Source organism: Molossus molossus, unplaced genomic scaffold (assembly GCF_014108415.1).
Source record: "Molossus molossus isolate mMolMol1 unplaced genomic scaffold, mMolMol1.p scaffold_m16_p_12, whole genome shotgun sequence".
Taxonomy (NCBI): domain Eukaryota; kingdom Metazoa; phylum Chordata; class Mammalia; order Chiroptera; family Molossidae; genus Molossus; species Molossus molossus.
This window is the reverse complement of record NW_023425347.1, coordinates 83,438,853-83,444,859: the sequence shown is the minus strand read 5'-3', so window position 1 is coordinate 83,444,859 and position 6,007 is coordinate 83,438,853.

Sequence of the window (6,007 nt, the reverse complement as noted above, 5' to 3'; positions counted from 1 at the left end):
TGTGCCCTGACCAGGGATCGAACCGGCGATCTCTTGGTGCATGGGTCGACGCTCAACCACTGAGCCACACCGGCCAGACAAGGGTGTTTTCTTTTAATGCAAATTCTCAGGTCCCACCCCAGACCCAGCAAATCTGTATTTCTAAGCTCTCCAGGTGGTTCTGATGTAACAAAACCATCCATCTCATCCAACCTCCCCTATGAAACATCAATTCTCTGTCTCTGGAGCACCTCTCGGACAGGGGGCTTGCTCTCCTCAAAGCATCCCGTCAGCTCTGACGTGAGCGTGTCTGCTGGTGGACCGTGGTCAGTGACCTGAAGATCATGGCCATGCCCCCGCTCAGCTGATTCCTCCCTAAGGAAAACGTCTTCATGTCTTACAAACAGCCTTTCTAACACACGGATCGCAGCCCCTCAGCAGCCTGGTGCCGGCTCCCAGTGGCAGTTCAATTTGTCTCTTTCCCTCTTAAAGATTTTGATTTTTTTTTTTTATCCTTACCCAAGGATATTTTTTTTTCTTTTTTTTTTTTTATCCTCACCCTAGGACACTTTTCCATTTTTTGTTCAGATAGAGTGGGAGGAAGAGAGAGAGAGAGAGAAACATCGACGTGAAAGGGACACATCGAGTGGTTGCCACCCGCACAGCCCAACCAGGGCCGGGGACAAACTGCAACTGAGGCACGTGCCCTTAGGAGTAACCAAACCCGGGTCTCTCTGGTCCGCAGGCCGACGCTCTAACCGCTGAGCCAAACCGGCCAGGGCCGGAGGATATTTTTCTACTTATCTTCAGATAGAGTGGGAGGGAGGGAGAGAGCGAGAAACTTCGACGTAAGTGGGACACATCGACTGGTTGCCTCCTGCACCACCGGGATCCGGGCCAGGGATGAACTGCAACCAAGGCACGTGCCCTTGGCCAGAACTGAACCCAGGACTCATTGGTCCCCGGGCTGATGCTCTAACTGCTGAGCCAAACCAGCCAGGGCTGGACTCTGGATTTAATCCTCCGGCTAGCAGAACAGAATATATTTCCTCCCCCGGTTTTCAAAGTACCTAACCTCTATTCACGCTGCCTGGAATCCTTGCTGTTTCCCCTCTGGAGGCCCGAGAGCACATGAAGATGCATGAACAGTGTCCAGCCTGCTTCATCCTTCAGTTCCAACTCGGCCTGCCCTGACCAAGATGTCAGAGAGTCAGGACTATGGCTGCCGCTGCCACTTCTACGTTCATGGAGGAAAAAAATAAAACTCCAAATGGGGACGAAGTGATACTTTCGTTTTCTATTGCTATGTAACAAATGGCTGCAAAGTCGGCAGCTTGAAACAGCACCCATGTGTTAGCTCGTGGTTTCTGTAGGTCAGAAGTCTGGGCACAGCTGGGCTGCGTTCTCCTGTGAGCTCAGGGGCCTCCTCCCAGCTCACACGGTGATGGGCAGAATTCAGTTCCTTGCGGATGTGAGACTAAACCCCCTCCGCCACCCAGCGCTGGCTGTTAACCAGGGGCCACTCAGTCCCTAGAGCCACCCACAGTTCCTTGCCATGTGGTGTCCTCCAAGGCCTCCTCATGCTTCAAATCCCTCCTGTGCTGATCCCCCTCTTCAGGAAGAGCCCAGTCCCTTTTCAGGGATCACCTGATTAGGTCAGGCTCACCCAAGAGAATCTCCCTTTCTTGAAGTTAGCTGTGCCACGTATCCTAACCTCATCCCCAGAGTGACTGTCCTGTCAGATTCACAGGCTCCACCCACACTCAAGAAGAGAGAGCTATACAAGGCCATAGGTCATGGAAGGCATCTTAGAATTCTGCCTTCCCCGAGTGGTGTACGTGGGGGGAGGGAGGGAGGAGCCGGGGTGTTGACGAGGAAATGCAGCCTTCTCCAGTTTGGGGTAAGACCGGTGCTAACTCACACACTCCGACTACGGCCCACTGGGTCCGCTCTCAGTCCCTCTCCAGGCCCTTCCCTCTGGAAGCCTTCAGCGACGAAGGTGTTGGGAAAGCGCCCTGTGGAGTTTGGGGACCCCGGAGCCAGGCCTGGCCCTGCTGACTCACGGAGAGACCACCGGCAGCCAAGGACTGCTGGCAGGGTTGCTTCGCCTCCAGCTTTCGTGCGATGTCCAACCCCAGGAACACTGGACCCTTTCCCCCCGCACCCCGGGCACGCTCATGTTCCCGCCCCTGTCCCACCTGAAGCACTTAGAACGAGCACCTTCATTTCTCCCAAGGCCCGTGATAGGAACTCAGCTCCACCAACGCATAACATTTCAGCAACTTGGCCCTGTCAAGGCCAAGGCTGGACATGTCTGTGGTGGTGTAAGCTGTGAGTTATCGAAAGTCCAGTTCCCAGACTGGAGCCCCCTCCCGCATGTGGTCCTGGCCCAGGCGTGGCCCAGGCTGTCTGCCAGCCGGAGCCCCCAGCAGGTGGAGCGGAGGAAGCTGCGAGGCCAGTGTCCTGCTTGACCACCGGCCCCCGGGGCGGCAGCAACACTGTTTACCAGGTGGACTGTTTATTGAGGGTTGTAGCTCCCCGGTGCTGGCCGCTCTCTGCCAAGCCCGCTGCCTGTCGGACACTCTCGGTGGCCAATTAGACAGGCTTCCTCCTGGAGTCCCAGGAGGGACTCGAGAGGGAGAGCTGCCTCCCAGAGAGCCCGTCTGGCGGGTGGCGGGTGGCGGGCGGCCTGTGGCCGCAGAGACCCACAGTGGCTGCTTCTTAGGTGCCACCCAAAAACCCCAGGTGGGCCCAAGGGTGGGTCCTTCCCAACTTCCTTTAACCTGGGAACTGCTTTTCTTAACACTTCCAACTCCTTGCAAACTGGAGACGTTCCCAGGGTGCCTGATTGGATACGAATCTCTGGTCTCCCCAACAGTCAGCAGAGACCCCACAAAGTGGAGAACTTGCCCATAAGCACAGGGCCAGGTTTCCCCATCTGCAGAATGAGTACACACCCCACCCCCGGCTGTTACTGTGTCCCTGGGCTGTCCGTCCTGGGCAGGGTCCCTTCAGGACACAGCCCCGCGCGTGAGGTCTCCTGTGTGGTCCGTCGCACCTCACACGTGCTGTCTTGGTCTCCGGCCCTCTAAGTGGCCAGCAGGCTGGAAGCCGGAGGCTGGACGGGGCAAGGAGGTGAAAGCTTTGATCTGAGGGCATGTCAGCACCGGTCCGGCTGATGTGTTACCTCCTCCACGAACCCTGGTGACATCACATTCCTGTGTCCACAGATGGCACTCACACCCCCCTCCCTCCTTCCTCACTCTCCTGAACTCCAGACCCATAGACAGCTGTCTCCTGAGCACCCCTATCAAGCGTCCCCCAAGGCAGCTCAAATGGAAACAAAATTCAACATATCTTTTGTTCCCCGTCCTGTGTCCCTAGCTCAGAGCTGGGCACCCCCCCCCCAGATGTTCTCCAAACCTAGGCACCAGCCTTGACCTCCCCTCCCTCCCTTCTGTGCCCAGGCCTGGCAGGTGCTGCTTCCCAAATGCCCCTGGAATCTACCCAGCCGCACGGCCACTGCCTGGTTCCGTCCCCAGCATCCCTCCGCCGGGCCACCTCCTCGTCAGCCTCTGTCTGGGCCCTGCTCCCACCACGGACCCTTCCTCCGTCACAGCTCCGGAGCCAGGCCTGTGCTCAGTGCCAGGCACACGACAGTGACTATGCCACAGCCCCTGTTCAAGGGGCATCCGAGGTTCTGAACCAGGCCCTCACCTTGGAGGTGGATGACACGGGGCAGGAAGGATGAGAGGGACAAGCTCAGGTTCCAGTCAGGGCTCCTGGACTCAAACCCCGCTCTGCCCTTCGACCGGCAGTGACTTTGGGTGAGTGGCTTGCCCACCCTGAGCCCCAGGAAATCGTCACACAGCACCTGTGTGTGACGCCAGTGGAGAGTCATAGAGATGACACGCTGAGGAGTCCACTCAATTACAGGGACCATTCCTGCTCCCGTCGCAGCCTGAGGGCTGAGGTGCTGGCAGTCGGGTGTGATTTTGCAGGCTTTCCTTCTCCCCAAGAGACTGCCCATCCGGGTGGCCCTCACCTGCCCAGCCTGTGCACAGTCCCTCTGTCGCGGGGCCAGCTCCTTACAGGCTGCGAGCTCAAACAGGCCCTCTCAGTGGGTCCAAACCTGGCCTCGTCAAAGGACCCCTGTGTGAGCCTCAAACAGGGCATTGATAGGGCCGCGGTGAGAGCTGCCCAGCGGATTGCGGGCTGGCTTGGCTTGGCCGGTCCACGAGACTTCCCCAAGCCCAGCTATTTCCTGCTCCTTGGGCCGGCCCCCGCCCCGCAGCCTGGCCGCGGGGCACAATCTTGCTATACATCTCAGCCTATTTCCTGGCTCCAGGCCAGGGGTGGGGGTGGGGCCTCACCCCAGCTATTCCTCAGGACATACAGCCACGGCTCCTTGCTGTCCTCTTGACGAGGATGCAAGACTGAGGACAGGGCCAATCCTCTCCTCTGGTAACCTCTGCCCTTTGTCCCCATTAATGGGCTTCTTCATATGGACCTATACAAGAAGCAAGAGCTCTCACAGGCTGGGATCCCAGCCCCTCTTAACAGCCTCCATTTGAAGTGGAAATAAAAAGACACTTGGGCCCAGCCAGTGTGGCTCAGTGGTTGAGTGTCGACCCATGCACCAAGATGTCGCTGGTTCAATTTCCAGTCAGGCCTGGCACAGGCCCAGACCGTGGGCTCGATCCCCAGTGGCATGCAGGAGGCGGCCAATTGATGTTCTCTCTCATCAATATTTCCATCTCTCTCTCTCCCTCTCCCTTCCTCTCTCTCTAAAAATCAATAAAGAAAAATAAAAAATTTTTAAGCCACTTGGTCTAATCCCTGACCGCTGTGTGGTCTCAGGAAAGTCACTTGATGTCTCTGGGTCTCCATGCTGCCCAGGTGGATGGGAGCTTGCTGTCCATCTGTATCACAGCCTCGCTTGATTGGTTGCTTGGGGATCTGATAAAGGTAGATGGAATCTATGAAGAAAGCTACTGTCCCCAAGAAAAAGTGACAAGCCAGAAGCTTGACAATACCTTTCAAATCCATGTCCTTCTCTTCCCCACAGGGTGACTTCACCAGCCTTCATGGGGACCCTGTATTGGATCTCTTCCTTCCTAACACCCACACTCAAACCCGACCCTGTAACCCATGCCCAAAACCCGCCCAAGACTCCCCTGTCCCAGGATAAGTCCACACTCCTGGGGGTGACATTCAAGGCTCCGTGGGGTCTCCGGGTACCAGGGAGGGAGCCCAGCTCAAACTGCCTGGGGCTCTGCGGACTTCGCTCTTGGCAGGCTTGCAGCTGCGGGCAGGGAGGAGCAAGGCAGGAGGCAGAGCAAGAGAACAAGAGATAACTGAAGAATTTGATTCCTAGGTCCAACCATACCTGAAGCAGAAGTCCCTGGGCTTTTCCTTTGTGTGAACCAACAAGCATCATGACCACCTTTTTTTTCAAAATAAACTTGGTTCACTGAGGTTTCTGCAATCATCCTTCCTGTAAATGCCTTCTTGGCTGAAGTTAGCCAGGGTGGGCTTGCAGCCAAACAACCCTAAGGTATGCAGACTCCTGCTCCAGGCCCCCAGCCCGCCCCAGCCCCCTCTCCCAGCCCTCCCCACTGGCAGCCAGATGAGCCCCCGACCCCAGCTCCCCTCCCCCACGTCCACAGGGGCCTTCCATATCCTGCTACTTTTGCCTAGCACTTCCCTCCCCACGTTTCTTGCTGCTGCCCACCCATCTTCCAGACTCCGCTTGGCGAAAGGTCCTCTGGGAAGCTGTCTCTGGCTGGCTGATGTCCCTCAGACTTTCCCTCTTGTGGTGTTGGCTGTTCCTCGAACTATTATAATCGGTTACAGATCTGTCATCGTCTACCTAGACTGGGGGTGCCTGGAGGCCAGTCTGAGCCCTTGCAGTCACCCCAGTGCCAGCGCAGCTCCTGGGTCTGGCAGGTGCTCTCCGGGTGAGTGGCGTTCACGCCTTCCCTGGGAGACATCATGGTGCTTACGTGGTCCGTGATTTGTCATCAGA